Source organism: Triticum aestivum, chromosome 2D, assembly GCF_018294505.1.
Source record: "Triticum aestivum cultivar Chinese Spring chromosome 2D, IWGSC CS RefSeq v2.1, whole genome shotgun sequence".
NCBI lineage: Eukaryota > Viridiplantae > Streptophyta > Magnoliopsida > Poales > Poaceae > Triticum > Triticum aestivum.
The window spans coordinates 516762073-516784744 of NC_057799.1; positions in this window are offsets into that span (position 1 = coordinate 516762073).

Below are 22672 nucleotides of genomic sequence, written 5' to 3' on the forward strand. Positions count from 1 at the left end.
CCTTGGCGGCCGAGCGGCACGCGACGAACCCCATGTCGGTGGGACGTGCTTTCGACGCCGCGCTCCGCACGCCGGCCCACTTGTTGCGGGTCACGAGCCACGATCCAGAGGACTTCCTGGTGCTTTTCGAGCTGTCGGCGCACCACGACAATGCCGTCCGCCTCGGCTCCATCAACGTCAACGACGTCGTTTTCAACATCAAGCCATGGCACGAGGATGACCATGCTGTGCACCAAGACTTCATGCTCCATGTGCGGGCCGTGTCACAGCGTGATTTTTGGCTCTTTCTTTTTCTTTTGTTTTTCTGAGATTTTTGCTTGAGATTTCTTTTTCCGTGGCTTTGTGGTCTGGAAACTGGAGAAGATGAACTCTTCTTTCTTTGCAGAGTGGCTTGTTATCGTCATATCCATCCAAGACCTTGCCATTTCCATCTTGAACCAAACACCAATATTCTTTTCCTTGGGAATATCCCTTCTCTATTAAAGGAATAACCCAATTTGCCCTAGGTTGTGAAGCAACCTATATTTCCATCACTCCCCAAATTCCCAAATAATTCTCATAAATTGTTTGGGTCATATCTTCTTCAAATATGGCAAAATATTTCATTTGCCATGTTCCCCATCATGCTCAATTAATTCCTTTCCTATTCTGTCCTGAATGTCAGTTTGTGAATCAAGTGCTATTTGCCCTTGCCAAATTGACCCCAAACTTTTTGGACACCTTTTCATGTCCATATTATTGCCCCATGCCAAAATTCAACTCATTTTTCTTAGTAAATATTCCTGAGCAATTTTTCAAAATTCCTGTCTGAGGGAAGCCTTTGCGAAGGAAGTACTAGCTAGGGTTACTCAAATGAGTTGAACTTTTTCACACACCTTCATGTGCTCATATCATTGCCCTCCTCCAATTTTCAGCCCTATCCAAGCGTCTATGTGAGCACAGGGCTAAATCTTTGTTTCTGGCAATATTTTCAGGTTATGAAGCAAGTATAATTTTTAATGCTTAATTAATTCTTAAAAATTACCAGAACATGCTACTACCCATATAACATCTCTCCACCAAATTTGAGACCATTTCCTTAAGCCATTTTCCCTCTAATATTATTGCAAGTTTCTGGTCAGTGGTGATGTTTGTGAAGCAAGTACTATTTTGGCATGTCCATTTGGTATGAAACTTTTACATCATCTTTATATGGCCAAATAACCCTGCCTTGCCAAATTTGAGCTCAAGTTGATAGTCCATGTGAGTGCATCATCATGCTCAAGTTTTTGGACCAGTTTAAGCAGTTGTTAAGCAAGTGCATTAAGACTTGGTCCAAATCATCTCAAACTTAACAGAATGCTTGTTCCTTTGACCCTCAACACCCCAGACATCCTATCTTGTCCCTATCCCCTCTCTGCTCTGCACAGTTTCAATCAAACAACTGCTGCATCAATGTTTCAGGGATGAATCCCATCGATCCAGAGCACCTTTATTTGATCCATCACCTCTCTCAGACTCAGTAATGCAGGAACTCATCACCAGACATATCACGTCAGCCCCTCTTGTCCTCTTCATGCCAGTCTGCGCGGTGACCACCGTTTTTGCATGCCGTGAGCGTGTCCAGGGCGTTGCTTTGCTCTGGTCCGGCTCGTGATCATCGTTCCAGCGAGCACGGGCATGTCTAGCGTGTTACCTGCCTCGTAGCCGTCTCCCCGGACCCATCTCCCCCTATGGAAACCTCCTCGCTGGCGCTCGTCGCCGTGCGCCCACGGACGCGCTGTAGATGGCCGTCGTCTTCCTCCTCTGTCCACTTCTCCCCCGTGCCCGTTGTCTTCCTCTACCCCGTGAGCCTGCTCCCTGCTCCACTCCGTCGCCTTCTGTCGAGCAAGTTCGCGTGCCCATGCGTCCGCGGCCCCGACGACGTGTCGCGCGGCCGTGCTCACTCAACCGCCTCGCCCCCGGCTATTTATAGCCCCTTCCCGCGGCTCCCGAGCTCTCCATCGCCTCCTCCTCACTCCCAGAAACCTCCCCAACCTCTCCATTAAGCTCCAGGAGCTCTCCTAGCCTCCAATGGCCGCCATGGCCGCCGTTCGGCTCCGCCTAAATTCCGGCGAGCCAGCGCTCCCTCTCCTTCTCCCCACCTCCATGCGCCCCACTAAACCCCTGCGGACCCTCCCAGTTCCTCGCTTCGTCGCCGGAGCCACTTTGGCCGCGACCCCAAGATTTGGCCGCCGCCTCTGTCCTCGGACGCCGCGAACCCCGTCGCCCCATTGCTCCTTCCAGGCCGCCGTGCATGTTCTGAACGGGAGCGGGGCATCTGCCCGAGGCCGCCCGTGGCTTCACCCTGGCCTGAGGCGGCCGGAGCCGGCCAGGCCCCCGCTGGCGTCGCGCCCCCCTGGCTTCCTCTGCTTCTGGTCGGGGGGAGCGAGGAAGAGGACGACGACCTGGCCAGCCCCCCCTGACCTCACCTGGCGGCGACCCTACCGCCCGGCCCCGCCTCAGCTGACGTGGCAAGTGGAAGCACACTCAATAAATTACGTTTTTGTGCATGGAAAGCGTACCCCGGTGTATCATCTGCTAAGAATACACTTTCACTACTGCGGAGACGTATTTCTGAGAATGCGCCTTCTATTTTCCAGCCGCCGTTCGAATCGGTTAAATAGTGGACGTTCACCCGTTAGCAACAGAAAAGCATATATTTTTATTTGTTTTTCTGCTAACGAACGAACGGCTGTATCTTTTTAACCGTGACTCCGAATGAGGTGATTCCAATGCCCACTTCTTCGTCTCGTCGAGGCCGTTCTGTTCACATCATTTTCACTATGGTTTGACATACTATAAATGACCTTTATGCCCTTGCCCCTAATCAGCCCCTCCGAGAGAGAATCTTTTCCGGTGAATCTTTCCGCGGCTTCACCGCACCTCTTCCCGGAGCCTCCTTCACCCCCAGACAAGCCACGACAACCACTTGCATGATTGCATGCAGTAGCCATGGTTTTCTACTTGAACCTTTAATAACTGTCGGTTTGGTTTGCTACTGTTAACGGTGTTTCGGTAATGCTTATAGTTTCATGTTCATCTTCATGCTATGTTCGTATGCACCTGGTTATCATGTATTCTTGCTAGTATTATTTCCGTATGGCATGCTTGGTAGTAGTACATGTGGGTGTTGGTCATGTTCTTCGGTGCATGACCATCGTCTGTTTCCGAGTACCATTGATATGCATGTTCCTTTGCATCTAGCTGGTTATATGTTTGCTTGGTAGTAATCTTGATATGCTCTTGCTTGATATTTATTGTTGATCCTAGTGGTCATGGTATGCTTTGAATAGTGTTCTACTTGTGATATACATGCTCGTCAGTATTCCGTGCTCCTCTGGATAAATGTTTTAATGTTGTTGATTATACCCCCATGATTATGTTGATATCATGCTCATGCATTGTAGTTGCATCATGTTATTTTAATATGGCTCAGCTTATTGCATTCAAGTTTAACCGGATAATAATGAACTTGAACAACTGTTGGCTGAGTCATGGTGCCACCATATCGAGCTGACCAGTGCAGCCACATTTGCCTTTTATGGGGAGGTCCTAACTGGGTCTATTGTCATGCCTCTCATCGGTGCCTCCAACGAGGGAAGGTTATGCGCGGGTGCTACCTTGGCTGGGCAGGACGGCATAAGCCTTGTGAGCCCGAGTTTGGTTATGTGCACATGTCCCCATTTGGGACCGTTTATGTTTTGCCACGACGGTGGCCGTTGATGCCTTTCGTAGGCAGGGGGCACCCATGACTTAGCCCAGTGGGGAGTTAGTCAGAGTGGCTGGGAAAGTGTCATGGCAGTAGGACGGTTTTGTCGGAACACCGTTGGTCCACCCGAATGGGAGTGGAAGGCCATGGGTTCCGTGGTGTAGGTACAGTGCGCTACCTCTGCAGAGTGTGTATTAAATCTATCGATAGCCGCGCCCGCGGATATGGGCCCAGTTCGTAGTTGGTCACACTATGGGTCAACAGTAATAATAATAGTGTGCTTAATAACAACCCTGGTTCAATGATGAGAAAGAGATTGGTTGTGATCGTGAGAGGATCACCGTGGTATCAAGGATACCGAGTTGTTGGATATTTGTGGTGTTATACGAGAGTCAAGGGTAAAGGTCAAGCTCCTTGTAGTCATGTAATGATTACTACGGTATTGTAATACCAAGCTTGATTGGATCCTGAGATGATCGTGTGATGTCCGTAATGGTAAGCTGATGCATGTGATGGTTACGAGGTAACCCGAGCAGAGTAAGTTGGTGCATAAGAGTGTCATCATGTTGCATGCTAGTATCATCATGTTCATATGTTCATGCCATGCTCATATTGTTCTAACTGTATCATGTTCATCTTGTTCATGCTATGTTGTTCTGATCGATCTGTTAATCTTTGTTAACCTGTAATTGCCATGCTATTGTCTGTCTTGATTGCTCTTGGTTGCTGTGAGCTTGCAAGTACATTCAATGTACTGACCTGGCGTGTCATGCCAGTTTGCAGGTCATGCCGGATTTGATTGCTTATTTGTCGTGGATTCCTTGTTTACGAGCTAGGATAAGCGTTCCAGCCAGAGTCCCTGCGGAGTGGATTTCATCACCATCGTCGCTGTCCGCTGCTAGAGTTATCCCGCTGCTTCGTGTTGTTCTGCTGCTTGCATGGAGCAACCGTGGCAGGCGTAGTGTCGCTGTCGGGGATATACCCCGCGGTATGACCCGGCCGGAATTATAACCCGGCTGGGACTTGGTAAACCGGTAGACAGTTAAACCAGGTGGTAAACCGACAGATGATAACCCGGTATATGTTAAGTAAGATGATAACCCCGCAGATGACAACCCGACAGATGTTAAGTCAGATGGTAAGTCAGACAGTCATAACCCGGCAGACAGTCATAACCCAGTAGACAGAGTCGCTTGGGATTAATAAGCCCGAGACGTTAAGAAGCCCAAGATGTTAAGAAGCCCATGAAGAGAAGTCAAAATAGTTTAAGTCTTAATCCGAGTTGGACTCTACATGTAACCCGCCCCTTCAACTTATATAAGGAGGGGCAGGGCACCCCAAGAGGGGAGAGGATCTTAAGGTTAGACATAACTAGGAGAGCCGGTTTACGGCGACTCCCTGGTGATGATAATAAGACCTAGCCACAAACAGCATGTAGGGTTATTACGGGATGATGTTTCCCGGGGCCCGAAGCTGTCTAAATCCTTGTCTTGTGTGTTGATCCGCCTCGCGTCTCTCGATTCCAACCAACCCCTTCAAGCTACCGCATAGATGCGTTGGCCTCACGACTAAGTCCTCACACTAGGACATCTGCCGTGAAAAATCCACGACAGTTGGTGCCCACCATGGGGCTAGCGCACGGTGGTGTTGAGTTTTTGGAGGGAGCTCTTTAGGGGTCAAGAAGTTCGCGATTGACTAGATGAAGAAGAGTCAGGGAACAATCACACAGGATGACCCTGCATGAGCAAACTTAGACAAAGTCAGTAGATTCTTTATTTGATGATCAGATCTATCTAATCCGCTGACCGCGAGTTCCACAATCAAAAGAAATCAAGATGATGTCGAATGCGTTTCCACAAATTGCCGAGTTCATGCTACTGCCATGATTCATGGCCCGAGTTCGTTTCTGCTTCAAACTACTAATATACATTGCAACGGATCGGGAGGGAAAGAGACAAGAGCCGTCTGACCACTAGTTGACCGCTCAAGAGGACACCAGATCGAGAAAGAATCCAATCTGAGCCAGTTTACCTACCTCTGTGTCTTGTCCGGTTTAAAAAAAGGAAAGTACCACGACCCGGGCGTGAGTAATCTATTAATCAATCACCACAACCCGGAGGATGAGTCCGGGGTACCTCTGACTCGGCCCCCGAACAACTATAGTTATGGCCTCGCTTGTGACTCGCCTTGCGTGACCGAGGGGGTCTTGAGTTTCCCGTCTCCGCCGCGTCTACGATGGTCAAACCGTTGCCTGGTCAGCCCGCTTCTGCAGCCCGGCATCAAATTGCCCCCGCTGGCCTCGCGCCCTGCTGCTCTATTGCCGGCCGTTCTTCGCCGGCTCGTCACGGCTGGACCCTTATTCCACTGAACTGCCGCCGCGGTTACTGCCTCCGCAGCGCCCTCGCTACTGTTGCCGGTTGCGCTTGAGCCGCCTCTGAGTGTGCCGCGCCTGCGTCGTCCCGTGACGACCCGGTGACCCCCGCGCCGCAACAACTGCAGGAGGAGAGCCGGCGCCCGCCGTGCTCAACTTGCATGACCGCTCTGCTCGGACCCTGTCTTGCGCCTTCCCACACGAGCCGCCGCCTCCAGGGCCGGCCTCGCTGTCACAGCCGCAGCCCGACGCCCTTGACCCGGCCGCGCCTTCCAACCCGCCGCGTGAGTCGCCCCGTCTCAACGTGCCTCTGCCTGTTTCCAAACCGCCGAGGTTGTGACCCGCCAACCTCAACTCTCCTAAGCTGACTCGTTGCAGCTGTGACTACCACCTCCGCCGAGGTCTTGCCTGCACGCGGACGCCTAGGCCCCGGCATCCATCGCGCCGACTTGCTACTGCTACACCCCGCGTGCCGACTCACCACTATTGCGAGCTGCTGCCGTCCTCGCGTGCCGGCTCACTAGCCACGACCGCGCCCTTGCTCCTCCTCTGCCGCGCCCTTGCTCTAAGTCGCCAGTGTGTTGCCTCCGTCTCGTCTCCGGTTCAAGTTGCCGGACACGCCTGAGAGTCGCCTGCTGTTTTTTTGACTCGCCGTCCCTGGCTGCCTCCACGGCGCCTCATTCCGTGCTGGACCGCCACGCTACTCCAAACCACTGGTCCTCGTCGGGCTATAACACGCCCTGCAGGCTTCCATGCCCTGCTCGAGTCGACGAGTCACCAGCTCGCCGCGTCGGCCGCTTCCCATGAGTTTCTGCTCCTCCGCGCCAAGACCGCAGCAGTAACCCGCCCTCCGCTTCTACCATGTGCGGCCGCGGTTTTAAGACGCCACAGCCATGCTCGCTCACGCTCGGCCATGCTCTAAGTCGCCGCGATGGTCTGCCTTTTCCCGTGAGATGCGCCGGCCTTGAGCAAATCGTTGCTGTGACTGGAGCCATTTGTCATTGGTGTGCCAACCCGCCGTGTTGAGCCGTCTCCACTGGTTTTTAAGCCGCCTCATCATCACCTCCATCATCTGCTGTCTAGTTCACTAGAGCCGACTGCTGTCAAATCGTCAACCTCCACAACCAAGCAAAGTGGCCTTCTCTCCAAGTCACCAACTCCGTTTTCCAAGTGGCCAAATCACCCAAATGATAAACCGCCACTTCCAGAGCGGCCGCGAGTGGAGCCGGCCGCCGCGCAACATCACTTCGCCTTGCGCCTCCGCTTCTCTATTGCGGTTTGCCTGAAGGTGCTCTCCCCCGGTCTACATACAGCCGTTATGAGGACACACTGCTGTTATTTCCCATGTGTTCACGTGCCCCAAAAAAAAGGGTGGAACCCACGCTGCTTCGCTCAAAGGGAGACTACGAACATGACCGACATGTTGTATAGTGCTATTAGTGCTAACTCCTATGAGAGTGAGGATTCAGAAGTTATCATCAACCCTGCGGCTGAGTGTCATCTGATGAAAATACCAGGTGATATTTGCCTTATCTGTTTTTTGGTGCATATTTAATTCTTCGAAGAACAGTTACCTTGGTATGTATATTTTTATGTGCAGGACAATGATTCATTATAAAGGTGGTGCCATGCTGTACCTATGGAGTATGCGTTAGCATCATCATGCACCGGTGTCCGCGCCGGCTTGCCGTTGCACAAGTGTGCGCAAACCGCCGCCCGTGCAGCCTGATCTACATCAACTCGCCGGGACTGTGCATGCGATTGACTCGCCCGTCCGCATCGGCTTATAATGTCGCGGCCGACTCATTTGTCTGCTCCCATGGTCGACCCGCCCGTGATTGATTTCAGCTTCACCGTCTTGATCATCAATTCCACGGTGGATAATTTCTGACATGACATATCAGGTGAAATCCATCCAGTATATTTTATATTACATATTGCTTTCTTTAAAAAGAGCAATTACTCTGGTTTGCAAGTTCTTCAATGCAGGACAAATTGTCTACTACAAAAGGTACTATTATATCACTGAGCTGTTGAATGACTCATACCGGTTTATATCACGGTCAAGTACGGAGAATCTCAAGACAACTCCTTGAGTCGTCTTAAGACTCGGGGGTTATGATGACATGACTCAGTAAATGACTGACAGTTTAAAGCAAGTCAAGAACTCCGGGTCAGTGGAGGGAAGATAACCCGGTCCAGAGGCTGCTGTTATATAGATGAAAATTTAAAAGGCCATCAGAAAATTTTCGGCTCAAAATGAAGATTCCGGTTTAAAATCCGGTTCAAGGGAAATCTGTCTCCCACAGCTTTGAAGCTCTCAATATCCGGTTTAACATCCGGTTCAAGAAGAATTCATCTCTCGCAAGTTCGAGTTTTTCAGAAAAAGTAAAGGTTGCCAAAGAGAACTTGCTGCCATGATGCGCGGTTCAAACATGGGTATCCTGCCCCATGGGCTTATCTTATTATGGTCACATGGGGGCTTCCTGCTCATTGAGCGAAGTTATGATTACCCTTTGATCTGGCGTATACGCCATGCTTACAAAACACTTGGGGGCTTGCTACCCAGGTTAAAAGGGACCAAAGAGAGTCTGTTGCAAAAGCACAACTCAAACATAGGTGCCCATTGAGCATAGCTCAGAAATATTGCTTGGGAGCTCTTTTGTTCTAAAGAACAAGAGTTGCTATAACCCTTGTGATAGGCTTAAAAGCTAGGCTTGGAAGCTAGGTGTATTCACCTAAAACCCCGGGTTATCCTGCCTTTTTAAGTAAGCCACTCCGCCCAGGTATTCCTGGAATGACCCGCCAAACGTTTGACAAGTCAATCTTATGCAGACCCTGAACTTGTCAAAGTTAAAATGACGATTGGTTAAAGTGAGGTCCATCTTATAAGGTTTGTAAAACGGTTTAACTCAGTGGCCTGACAGCTCGTGAAAAGCCTCGATTTTTCGGCCCGACAGCCCATGAAAAGCCTCGTTTTCGTGTGTTTTTATGTTGGCAGGTTTTTTGAGGTTTATTTGATAAAGCTTATAAGGTTTTATTATCACACTTCGCCGGTGTTTATTAACCCGGCTTGGCTTTCGACTATAAGTTGTTAGTGCATGATAAATTAAGATCCGGTGTTTATTAACCCGACCTGGTTTTTGACTATAAGTCGCCAGGATGACATGACATAATATCCGGTGTTTATTAACTCGGCCTGGCTCTCTTCATAAGCCGGCAGTATATGATAATTACTAGCGCTCAAATTTTGGGCTATCACCCTTACTACACTGGCTTGGTAAACCAACAGTGTGATCAAATATCACAGGAACCGGTTTTCAAACCGGGTTATATTATTCAGATCTTTAATAGCCAACGTGGCTGGATTTTTATTATGGTTATCAATAACCAATATTATGATTGAGGTTTTCAAAGTCGCTTCAGCGCAATGCATATTATTTTATCAATGGATATGATTTATTCTACAATGGAAGGAATAGTCCCGAGTCGCTGCAGGCTTACGACCCGACACTTGGGGGCTACATTATTCAAGTTGAGATTACATCAAATATGCAAGTCTCATGTCACTGCAAGCATGCACCATGACACTTCGGGGCTAATGCAAAGTCATTTTTACTGGCCTTATTAAAGATTCGACTCATCACATCATAATGAGTCGGCCCCTGGGGGCTACCAATTGCTCCGGTCAAAAATTCAAGGTACACGTCTTAATCCATGATATTGAAAGGTCTATTACTCAGTTGGTAAAGCACAAGGCTCTTAACCTTGTGGACGTGGGTTCGAGCCCCATGGTGGGGGATACGTCATATGAAGTTATTTTCGATGAAGTATATATAAAGTCCCAACTCAATATTATCTTACTGAGCTGGCCCTTGGGAGCTATACATTGCTGTTCAAATCTACATGATCATATTTATAAAGTCCCTGCTCATTATTGCATAATGACCCGGCCCTTGGGGGCTATACTGGTTGAAGTTTTTATGAGCATAAGGCAATTACAAGTCCCAAGTTGCTGCAAGCATGACAACCCGGCACTTGGGGGCTACATATGTGGAATATTCAGTTTTGACTAGTGACTGAGATGAACAACCTGGATTTATTCAAGCTTGTGACATTCATATTGAAGCAAGACTTAAGCTGTTACTACGTTCCCTTCTTAAGACTTGGGGGCTACAAGTGATATACATATAAGGGAGGTACGCTTTCAAAGCCGATGTTAATAAACAATTATGACCCGGTGCCATCAATATTTATAAACCGGCAATTTTGGCAATGATAAACCGACACATTTTACATCGTTAAACTGGCTGAAAATCAGATGAGTATTTCAAGGACCAATATTTTTTAAGCATTGGAAGCTGAGTCAAATGAATTATTCTTCACAATTTTTTTCTGTGAGAAACCAACGTCAGCAAATTGATTATGAAGTTGGCCTGTTAACCCGGATTTTCTAGAAGAAGGAAATGATAAGGAGTTAAGGATGATCAGGTGCCGACTTACAAGAATATTTAACCCGGAGCACAACCTGTCAAATTTGTTCTTGAGTTATTTTGCAGGATCAGTTTAACATGGATAAATCCAAATGAAACCGGGGACTAATGTCGGGGATATACCCCGCGGTATGACCCGGCCGGAATTATAACCCGGCTGGGACTTGGTAAACCGGCAGACAGTTAAACCAGGTGGTAAACCGGCACATGATAACCCGGTAGATGTTAAGTCAGATGATAACCCGACAGATGATAACCCGGCAGATGATAACCCGACAGATGATAACCGGACAGATGATAACCCGACAGATGTTAAGTCAGATGGTAAGTCAGACAGTCATAACCCAGCAGACAGAGTCGCCTGGGGTTAATAAGCCCGAGACGTTAAGAAGCCCAAGATGTTAAGAAGCCCATGAAGAGAAGTCAGAATAGTTTAAGTCTTAATCCGAGTTGGACTCTACATGTAACCCGCCCCTTCAACTTATATAAGGAGGGGCAGGGCACCCCAAGAGGGGAGAGGATCTTAAGGTTAGACATAACTAGGAGAACCAGTTTACGGCGACTCCCTAGTGATGATAATAAGACCTAGCCACAAACAACATGTAGGGTTATTACCGGATGATGTTTCCCGGGGCCCGAAGCTGTCTAAATCCTTGTCTTGTGTGTTGATCCACCTCGCGTCTCTCGATTCCAACCAACCCCTTGAAGCTACCGCATAGATGCGTTGGCCTCACGACTAAGTCCTCACACTAGGACATCTGCCGTGACAAATCCACGACAGTCGCCGTGCCGATGTAATCCCCTTGTACCCAATATAGATTGTAACAAAGAGCTGATTTGTTCTATGCTAAGAAGTGCCGTATTCTATAAGACTTCTCCTCGATCTCTGGGCTGGAATACGGGGCGTTCCGGTTTCTCTGAGCCGGGGTGCCACAAGGCTTGGTATCAGAGCAGGTCTGGTTGTAGGATGCCCTAGCCCGTGCGAACGTTAGAATGCGGTAGTATAGAGTCCAGTTGGTTTGTTGCACTTGATTGGCGCATTTGTTTGTTGCATAGCATGCATATAGATTATTATGTGGTCATTGATAGTGATCTTGAGTGTGTAGGTGGTATCGATTTCAATCCACTACCTGCACCCTTCCTCTTTGCATACCCGATCTTCGGTGTTTGGCGTCACCTCTGTCCCAGCAGAGTGATGCCCTGGTACCAAGTGTTCCAGACACCATTTACAGGAGTTATGCTCGTATATCACGTCGATATCTTTCCATCATCCACCCATATCGTTTCGGTGATAGACTTGCCTCTATCCCAAATCGTGCCGCCACTTTGGCAACCCTTACCGATCTTGGTTATCAGAAAAGGGCAATGCCAGCCAGCCTTGCTTTTCCCACCACTACCCTACCCTGTCATTCTGTTCTTTGGACGTGTGCGATTCCCTTTCGTACGCTTGATGATGATGTGGTCGTGACCTTTATGTCTCACTACATGATCGCCAAGTCCGTCCTCGCCTCCGTATCCATCCAGATCCAACCGGAGTTCAGCCAGCACTTGGTGTAGCCTTGGTTACGCCAACTCCTTCCACACGCAGATTCACTTTTCGTGCACACCGCCACCGCATATTAGGCCGTAATACCGGAGTTTCCACGAGATTTGTGTGCTTAGGAATGCATGCATATTATTGTTGTGAGTAGCAGTAATATGTGATGTTGCTTGATTATGCACATTATTTATATTATTAGTATGCTTGTGTGCTTTTCTTTTCGTCGTTTCTTTTTTCTTCTTTCTTTGGGCCTTCAGTGTTACATATTTTCCCCTCATTAAAGTTGCTCGTCAACCGACACCGATCCCGAAGAATCAGCAAGGAATTCAAGTATTTAGAAACTCAGCTAAACAGAATGGAATTCTCAGCCGACCGCACAGAAATGGGGAATATATGATCATGATGTTGACCATCAAAGTTTGCATTAGCGTGCACTCCTCGCAACAGTATGGATAATCAAGTCTCCCTCGGTGTGCACTCCTCATGGCAGTAATGATCAGATCAACAAGAAGATAAATTGTGTGCAAGATCGACAGTATATTATCGGTCAAAGGTATGGTTCAGATACAAGGTTTGATTCTTCGTTGAGGATGATTCTGAAACATGCTATACCTGGAAGCAAGCGAGAATATGCCATGTATTCAATATTCAGAAGGGAGGATAGTCCAGCAAATCCCGTTTCATACAAGTAATCCACAACAAGAATATCAAGATGATATATATGGAGCAGTCAGTCTGCATGGCACAATGAGAACTTCTGGTGTAAGCAACCCAGTCTTCCCTCGCAAGCTACCAGAGAAGCTTCCAATGCAAGATTCCTCTATCTTCCTCAGTACGACATATGGATGACTTCCAGTGCAAGATACTCTGTCTTCCTCAGTAAGCAACCGCAAAAGCTTCCGGCATAAAGTACCGAGTCCTTCCCCAGCAAGTCTTTAAGGGGGGAAGCTTCTGCAGCACGATACCCAGTCTTCCTCAGCAAGATACTCTCGATGGTTTCTAGCATAAGCCATCCAATTTTCCTCAGTACGACACTGATGCAAGACAGAACCTTGTGAATTAACGACAGATGGCAGTGCAAGAATCAGATCCGCAACAGTTGGTCAGAAGCAAGAATTAGCCAGAACACAAGTCTGCCTCGGGAATCAGATTCTCATATATATGTGAAGGAATGTTGGGGAACGTAGTAATTTCAAAAAATTTCCTACGCAGACGCAAGATCATGGTGATGCATAGCAACGAGCAGGAGGGTGTTGTCCACGTACCCTCGTAGACCGTAAGCGGAAGCGTTTTGTCAATGCGGTTAATGTAGTCGTACGTCTTCACGATCCGACCGATCCAAGTACCGAACGCACGACACCTCCAAGTTCAGCACACGTTCAGCTCGATGACGTCCCTCGAACTCACGATCCAGCAGAGTGTTGAGGGAGAGTTTCGTCAGCACGACGGCCTGGTGACGGTGACGATGAAGCTACCGGCACAGGGCTTCGCCCAAGCACTACAACGATATGACCGAGGTGGATTATGGTGGAGGGGGGCACCGCACACGCCTGGAAACAATCAACTTGTGTGTTCTAGGGTGCCCCCTGCCCCCGTATATAAAGGAGCAAGGGGGGAGGCCGGCCGACCCTTGTGGCGCGCGAGGAGAGGAGGAGTCCTCCTCCTAGTAGGAGTAGGACTCCCCCTTCCTACTCCTACTAGGAGGGGGAAAGGAAGGAGGAGAGGGAGAAGGGAAAGGGGGCGCCACCCCCCTCCTTGTCCAATTCGCACTACCAAGGGGGGGCCTGCCCTGGCCGGCCCTCTCTCTCCACTAATGCCCATGAGGCCCATTAGTTCTCCCGGGGGGGGGGGGGGTTCCAGTAACCCTCTGGCACTCCAGTTTTCTCCGAAATCACCCAGAACAATTCCGGTATCCGAATATAGCTGTCCAATATATCAATATTTATGTCTCGACCATTTCGAGACTCCTCGTCATGTCTGTGATCACATCCGGTACTCCGAACTAACTTCAGTACATCAAAACACATAAACTCATAATACCGATCGTCACCGAACGTTAAGCGTGCGGACCCTACAGGTTCGAGAACTATGTAGACATGACCGAGACACGTTTCCGGTCAATAACCAATAGCAGAACCTGGATGCTCATATTGGCTCCCACATATTCTACGAAGATCTTTATCGGTCAAACCGCATAACAACAACGTTGTTCCCTTTGTCATCGGTATGTTACTTGCCCAAGATTCGATCGTCGGTATCTCAATACCTAGTTCAATCTCGTTACCGGCAAGTCTCTTTACTCGTTCCGTAATGCATCATCCTGCAACTAACACATTAGTCACATTGCTTGCAAGGCTTATAGTGATGTGCATTACCGAGAGGACCCAGAGATACCTCTCCGACAATCGGAGTGACAAATCCTAATCTCGATCTATGCCAACTCAACAAGTACCATCGGAGACACCTGTAGAGCATCTTTATAATCACCCAGTTACGTTGTGACGTTTGATAGCACACAAGGTGTTCCTCCGGTATTTGGGAGTTGCATAATCCCATAGTCTGAGGAACATGTATAAGTCATGAAGAAAGCAGTAGCAATGAAACTATAATGATCATAATGCTAAGCTAACGAATGGGTCTTGTCCATCACATCATTCTCCTAATGATGTGATCCCGTTCATCAAATGACAACACATTTCTATGGTTTAGGAAACATAACCATCTTTGATAAATGAGCTAGTCAAGTAGAGGCATACTAGGGACACTTTGTTTTGTCTATGTATTCACACATGTACTAAGTTTCCGGTTAATACAATTCTAGCATGAATAATAAACATTTATCATGAAATAAGGAAATAAATAATAACTTTATTATTGCCTCTAGGGCATATTTCCTTCAGTCTCCCACTTGCACTAGAGTCAATAATCTAGTTCACATCGCCATGTGATTTAACACCAATAGTTCACATCACCATGTGATTAACACCCATAGTTCACATCGTCATGTGACCAACACTCAAAGGATTTACTAGAGTCAGTAATCTAGTTCACATCGCCATGTGATTAACACCCAAGGAGTACTAAGGTGTGATCATGTTTTGCTTGTGAGAGAAGTTTAGTCAACGGGTCTGCCAAATTCAGATCCGTATGTATTTTGCAAATTTCTATGTCTATAATGCTCTGCGCTAAGCTACTCTAGCTAACTGCTCCCACTTTCAATATGTATCCAGATTGAGATTTAGAGTCATCTGGATCAGTGTCAAAATTTGCATTGACGCAACCCTTTACGATGAAACTTTGGTCACCCCCATAATTGAGAAACATATCCTTATTCCTCTAAGGATAATTTTGACCGATGTCCAGTGATCTACTCCTAGATCACTATTGTACTCCCTTGCGAAACCCAGTGTAGGGTATACAATAGATCTGGTACACAGCAAGGCATACTTTATAGAACCTATGGCTGAGGCATAGGGAATGACTTTCATTCTCTTTCTATCTTCTGCCGTGGTCGGGCTTTGAGTCTTACTCAATTTCACACCATGCAACACAGGCAAGAACTCTTTCTTTGACTGTTCCATTTTGAACTACTTTAAAATCTTGTCAAGGTATGTACTCGTTGAAAAAACTTATCAAGCGTCTTGATCTATCTCTATAGATCTTGATGCTCAATATGTAAGCAGCTTCACCGAGGTCTTTCTTTCAAAAACACCTTTCAAACACTCCTTTATGCTTTCCATAAAATTCTACATTATTTCCGATCAACAATATGTCATTCACATATACTTATCAGAAATGATGTAGTGCTCCCACTCACTTTCTTGTAAATACAGGCTTCACCATAAGTCTGTATAAAACTATATGCTTTGATCAACTTATCAAAGCGTATATTCCAACTCCGAGATGCTTGCACCAGTCCATAGATGGATTGTTGGAGCTTGCATTTTTTGTTAGCACCTTTAGGATCGACAAAACCTTCTGGTTGCATCATATACAACTCTTCTTTAGGAAATCCATTAAGGAATGTAGTTTTGACATCCATTTGCCAGATTTCATAAAATGTGGCAATTTGCTAACATGATTCGGAAAGACTTAAGCATCGCTACGAGTGAGAAAATCTCATCGTAGTGAACACCTTGAACTTTGTCAAAAACCTTTTTCAACAAGTCTAACTTTGTAGATAGTAACACTACTATAAACGTCCGTCTTCCTCTTGAAGATCCATTTTTTTCTATGGCTTGCCGATCACTGGGCAAGTCAAACAAAGTCCACACTTTGTTTTCATACATGGATCCCATCTCAGATTTCATGGCCTCAAGCCATTTCGCGGAATCTGGGCTCATCATCGCTTCCTCATAGTTCGTAGGTTCGTCATGGTCAAGTAACATGACCTCCAGAACAGGATTACCGTACCACTCTGGTGCGGATCTCACTCTGGTTGACCTACGAGGTTCTGTAGTAACTTGATCTGAAGTTACATGATCATCATCATTAGCTTCCTCACTAATTGGTGTAGGAGTCATAGGAACATATTTCTGTGATGAACTACTTTCCAATAACGGAGCAGGTATAGTTACCTCATCAAGTTCTACTTTCTTCCCACTCACTTCTTTCGAGAGAAACTCCTTCTCTAGAAAGGATCCATTCTTAGCAACGAATGTCTTGCCTTCGGATCTGTGATTGAAGGTGTACCCAGCTGTCTCCTTTGGATATCCTATGAAGACACATTTCTCTGATTTGGGTTTGAGCTTATCAGGATGAAACTTTTTCACATAAGCATCGCAACCCCAAACTTTAAGAAACGACAACTTTGGTTTCTTGCCAAACCATAGTTCATATGGTGTCGTCTCAACGTATTTAGATGGTGCCCTATTTAACGTGAATGCAGCTGTCTCTAATGCATAATCCCAAAATGATAGTGGTAAATCGGTAAGAGACATCATAGATTGCACCATATCTAATAAAGTACGGTTACGATGTTCGGACACACCATTACACTGTGGTGTTCCAGGTGGCGTGAGTTGCAAAACTACTCCGCATTGTTTCAAATGAAGACTAAACTCGTAACTCAAATATTCTCCTCCAGTGGCGTGATTTTATTTTCTTGTTACGGTGATTTTCCACTTCACTCTGAAATTATTTGAACTTTTCAAATGTTTCAGATTTATGTTTCATCAAGTAGATATACCCATATCTGCTCAAATCATCTGTGAAGGTCAGAAAATAACGATACCTGCCGCGAGCCTCAACACTCATCGGACTGCATACATCAGTATGTTTTATTTCCAACAAGTCTGTTGCTCGCTCCATTGTTCCGGAGAACGGAGTCTTAGTCATCTTGCCCATGATGCATGGTTCGCAAGCATCAACTGATTCATAATCAAGTGATTCCAACCCATCAGCATGGATTTTTTCATGCGCTTTACACCAATATGACCTAAACGACAGTGCCACAAATAAGTTGCACTATCATTATTAACTTTGCATCTTTTGGCTTCAATATTATGAATATTTGTATCACTACGATCGAGATTCAATAAACCATTCACCTTGGGTGTATGACCATTGGAGGTTTTATTCATGTAAACAGAACAACAATTATGACTTTAAATGAATAACCACTCAAATCATATTCATGCTTAACGCAAACACCAAATAACATTTATTTAGGTTCAACACTAATCCCAAAAGTATAGGGAGTGTGCGATGATGGTCATATCAATCTTGGAACCACTTCCAACACACATCGTCACTTCACCCTTAACTAGTTTCTGTTCATTCTGCAACTCCCATTTCGAGTTACTACTCTTAGCAACTGAACCAGTATCAAATGCCGAGGGGTTGCTATAGACACTAGTAAAGTACACATCAATAACATGTATATCCAATATACCTTTGTTCACTTTGCCATCCTTCTTATCCGCCAAGTATCTAGGGCAGTTCCACTTCCAGTGACCATTTCCTTTGTAGTAGAAGCACTCAGTTTCAGGCTTGGGTCTAGCTTTGGGCTTCTTCACGGGAGCAGAAAATTGCTTGCCATTCTTTTTGAAGTCCCCCTTCTCCCCTTTGCCCTTTTCTTGGAACTAGTGGTCTTGTCAACCATCAACACTTGATGCTTTTCTTGATCTCTACCTTCGTCGATTTCAGCTTCACGAAGAGCTTGGGAATCGTTTCCGTTATCCCTTGCATATTATAGTTCATCATGAAGTTCTAGTAACTTGGTGATAGTGACTAGAGAAGTCTGTTAATCACTATCTTATCTGGAAGATTAACTCTCACTTGATTCAAGTGATTGTAGTACTCAGACATTCTGAGCACATGCTCACTAGCTGAGCTATTCTCTTCCATCTTGTAGGCAAAGTACTTGTCAAAGGTCTCATACCTTTCGACATGGGCATGAGTTTGAAATACTAATTTCAACTCTTGGAACATCTCATATGCTCCGTGGCGTTTTAAAAACGTCTTTGAAGCCCCGATTCTAAGCCGTAAAGCATGGTGCACTAAACTATCAAGTAGTCATCATATCTAGCTTGCCAAACGTTCATAACGTCTGTATTTGCTCCTGCAATCGGTCTGTCACCTAGCGGTGCATCAAGGACATAATTCTTCTGTGCAGCAATGAGGATAATCCTCATATCACGGATCCAATCCGCATCATTGCTACTAACATCTTTCAACTTAGTTTTCTCTAGGAACATATCAAAAATAAAACAGGGGAGCTAAACGCGAGCTATTGATCTACAACATAGATATGCTAATACTACCAGGACTAAGTTCATGATAAATTAAAGTTCAATTAATCATATTACTTAAGAACTCCCACTTAGATAGACATCCCTCTAATCATCTAAGTGATCACGTGATCCATATCAATGAAACCATGTCCGATCATCACGTGAGATGGAGTAGTTTTCAATGGTGAACATCACTATGTTGATCATATCTTCTATATGATTCACGCTCGACCTTTCGGTCTCTAGTGTTCCGAGGCCATATCTGCATATGCTAGGCTCGTCAAGTTTAACCCGAGTATTCTGCATGTGCAAAACTGGCTTGTACCTGTTGTATGTGAACGTAGAGCTTATCACACCCGATCATCACGTGGTGTCTCGGCACGACGAACTTTCGCAATGGTGCATACTCAGGGAGAACACTTATACCTTGAAATTTAGTGAGAGATCATCTTATAATGCTACCGTCAATCAAAGCAAAATAAGATGCATAAAAGATAAACATCACATGCAATCAATATAAGTGATATGATATGGCCATCATCATCTTGTGCCTTTGATCTCCATCTTCAAAGCACAGTCATGATCACCATCGTCACCGGCGCGACACCTTGATATCCATCGTAGCATCATTGTCGTCTCGCCAACTATTGCTTCTACGACTATCGCTACCGCTTAATGATAAAGTAAAGCAATTACATGGCGATTGCATTTCATACAATAAAGCGACAACCATATGGCTCCTGCCAGTTGCCGATAACTCCGTTACAAAACATGATCATCTCATACAATAAAATTTAGCATCATGTCTTGACCATATCACATCACAACATGCCCTGCAAAAACAAGTTAGACGTCCTCTACTTTGTTGTTGCAAGTTTTACGTGGCTGCTACGGGCTGAGCAAGAACCGTTCTTACCTACGCATCAAAACCACAACGATATTTCGTCAAGTATGTGTTCTTTTAACCTTCAACAAGGACCGGGCGTAGCCACACTCGATTCAACTAAAGTTGGAGAAACTGACACCCGGCAGCCACCTGTGTGCGAAGCACGTCGGTACAACCAGTCTCGCGTAAGTGTACGCGTAATTTCGGTCCGGGCCGCTTCATCCAACAATACCGCCGAATCAAAGTATGACATGTTGGTAAGAAGTATGACTAGTATCGCTCACAACTCACTTGTGTTCTCCTCGTGCATATAACATCTACGCATAAACCTGGCTCGGATGCCACTGTTGGGGAACATAGTAATTTCAAAAAAAATTCCTACGCACACGCAAGATTATGGTGATGCATAGCAACGAGCGGGAGAGTGTTGTCCACATACCCTCGTAGACCGTAAGCGGAAGCGTTTTGTCAACGCGGTTGATGTAGTCGTAAGTCTTCACGATCCAACCGATCCAAGTACTGAACGCACGAGACCTTCGAGTTCAGCACACGTTCAGCTCGATGACGTCCTGATAATCCCCAAGTGCAGGGAATCATCGTAGCAATTTCCAAAGGTGGAAGTGATAAGTATGGAGTGTTGAACCCACAAGGAGCTAAAGGTAAGATCAATATTCTCTCAAGCCCGATCTGCCACCGATACGACTCTACGTACACCGTACGTTTTCTTCCAACTAGCAACAAGAAATAAAACTATGTTGTGGGTATGAAGAGGATAACTTTGCATGATATCGGAGAGCTAAAATATAAAAGTAGGTGATGTTATCATAAAGTTAGAATATATTATAAATAGCGAGTGTGGAATAATGGTGGATCGGTGTGCGGAATTGTCCTAGGCAATTGTTAACAAGACCAGCAGTCATCATTGCAATTTCATATGAGGGAGAGGCATAAGCTAACATACTTTCTCTACTTTGATCATATGCACTTATGATTGGAACTCTAGCAAGCATCCGCAACTACTAAAGATCATTAAGGTAAAACCCAACCATAGCATTAAAGCATCAAGTCCTCTTTATTCCCATACGCAACAACCCCATACTCGGGTTTGTGTTTCAGTCGCTCACCAACCCACTATAAGCGAATCATGAACGTATTGCAACACCCTACAGCGGGAATCCCTCATGCTTGCGCGACACGGAGGGCACATAGGACAGCACCAAAATAAAACATACAACTCGTACCAATCTAGATCATCAATCAACCCAAAGACAAAGGATATCTACTCAAAACATCATAGGATGGCAACACATCATTGGATCATAATATGTGGCATAAAGCACCATGTTCAAGTAAGGGATTACAGCGGGGTGCGGGAGAGTGGACCGCGTAAAAGAGATGAGGATGGTGATTATGGTGGTGATGTTGATGAAGACGATCACCGCGGCGATGATTCCCCTCTTGATGGCACTCCGGTGCCACCAAGAGAGAGGAGGAGAGGTTCTCCCCCGTGTGCTTCCTCCTCCATGGCCTCCCCCTTGGATGGGGAAAGGTTCTCCCTCTGCTCCTTGGCCTTCATGGCGATGATGGCCTCTCCGGGATACTCCTCCATGGCCACCGGTGATGATGGCCCCCTCCGGCAGGGTGCCGGAAAGGGCCTAGATTGATTTCTCGTGGATACAGAGGCTTGCGGTGGCGAAACTTCCGATCTAGGTTATTTTCTGGGGTTTTTTGTATTTATAGGAATTTTTGGCGTTGGTTTCACGTCAGGGGGGTCTCCGAGTCGTCCACGAGGCAGGGGCCCACGCCCAGGGGGGTGGGCGCGCCCCCCACCCTCGTGGACAGCCCGGGACTCCTCTGGCCCAACTCTTTTACTCCAGGGGCTTCTTTTAGTCCATAAAAAATCAACAAAAATTGGCACATCAATTGGACTCCGTTTGGTATTCCTTTTCTGTAAAACTCAAAAACAAGGAAAAAACAGAAACTGGCACTGAGCTCTAGGTTAATAGGTTAGTCCCAAAAATCATATAAAATAGAATATAAATGCATATAAAACATCTAAGATGGATAATATAATAGCATGAATACTTCATAAATTATAGATACGTTGGAGATGTATCAGCATCCCCAAGCTTAATTCCTGCTCGTCCTCGAGTAGGTAAATGATAAAAGAATAATTTATGAAGTGTGAATGCTAGCAGGTGCACATGATTGATCAATGACAATTTCAATCACCTTTTCTAGCATCATTATATGTCATAACATTAGCTCGTCTCATAAAACTTTTCATGATCAAGTAACAAGCTATTCACATGTTAAAGTATAGATCATAAACTTTCTTGAAAACTAACAAACAGTGCTCTTAGTCATCAAACAATTGCAATTCATCTTATTTTCAGGAAGGGTCTATGTCAGAGCTTTGATTTAGCAAACTCCACATACTCAACTATCATTTCGCAATTGCTAACACTCACGTGATATTTATGGGTTCAAAGTTTTAATCGGACACAGAGAAAGATAGGGGCTTATAGATTCGCCTCCCAACCTTTTACCTCAAGGGTAATGTCAACAATAATAGTTCATGATAACTTACATCCAATTGGATATATATATCAGGATCTTTCCAACACAATGTGCTTGCCAAAGGATAAAATGTAAAAAGGAAAGGTGAAGGTCACCATGACTCTTGCATAAGGTAGAAGAATAAAAGTAAAAGATAGGCCCTTCGCAGAGGGAAGCAGAGGTTGTCATGCGCTTTTATGGTTGGATGCACTAAATCTTAATGCAAAAGAACGTCACTTTATATTGCCTCTTGTGATAGAGACCTTTATTATGCAGTCCATCGCTTTTATTTCTTCCCTATCACAAGTTCGTATAAAGCTTATTTTCTTCGCACTAATAGATCATACATGTTTAGAGAG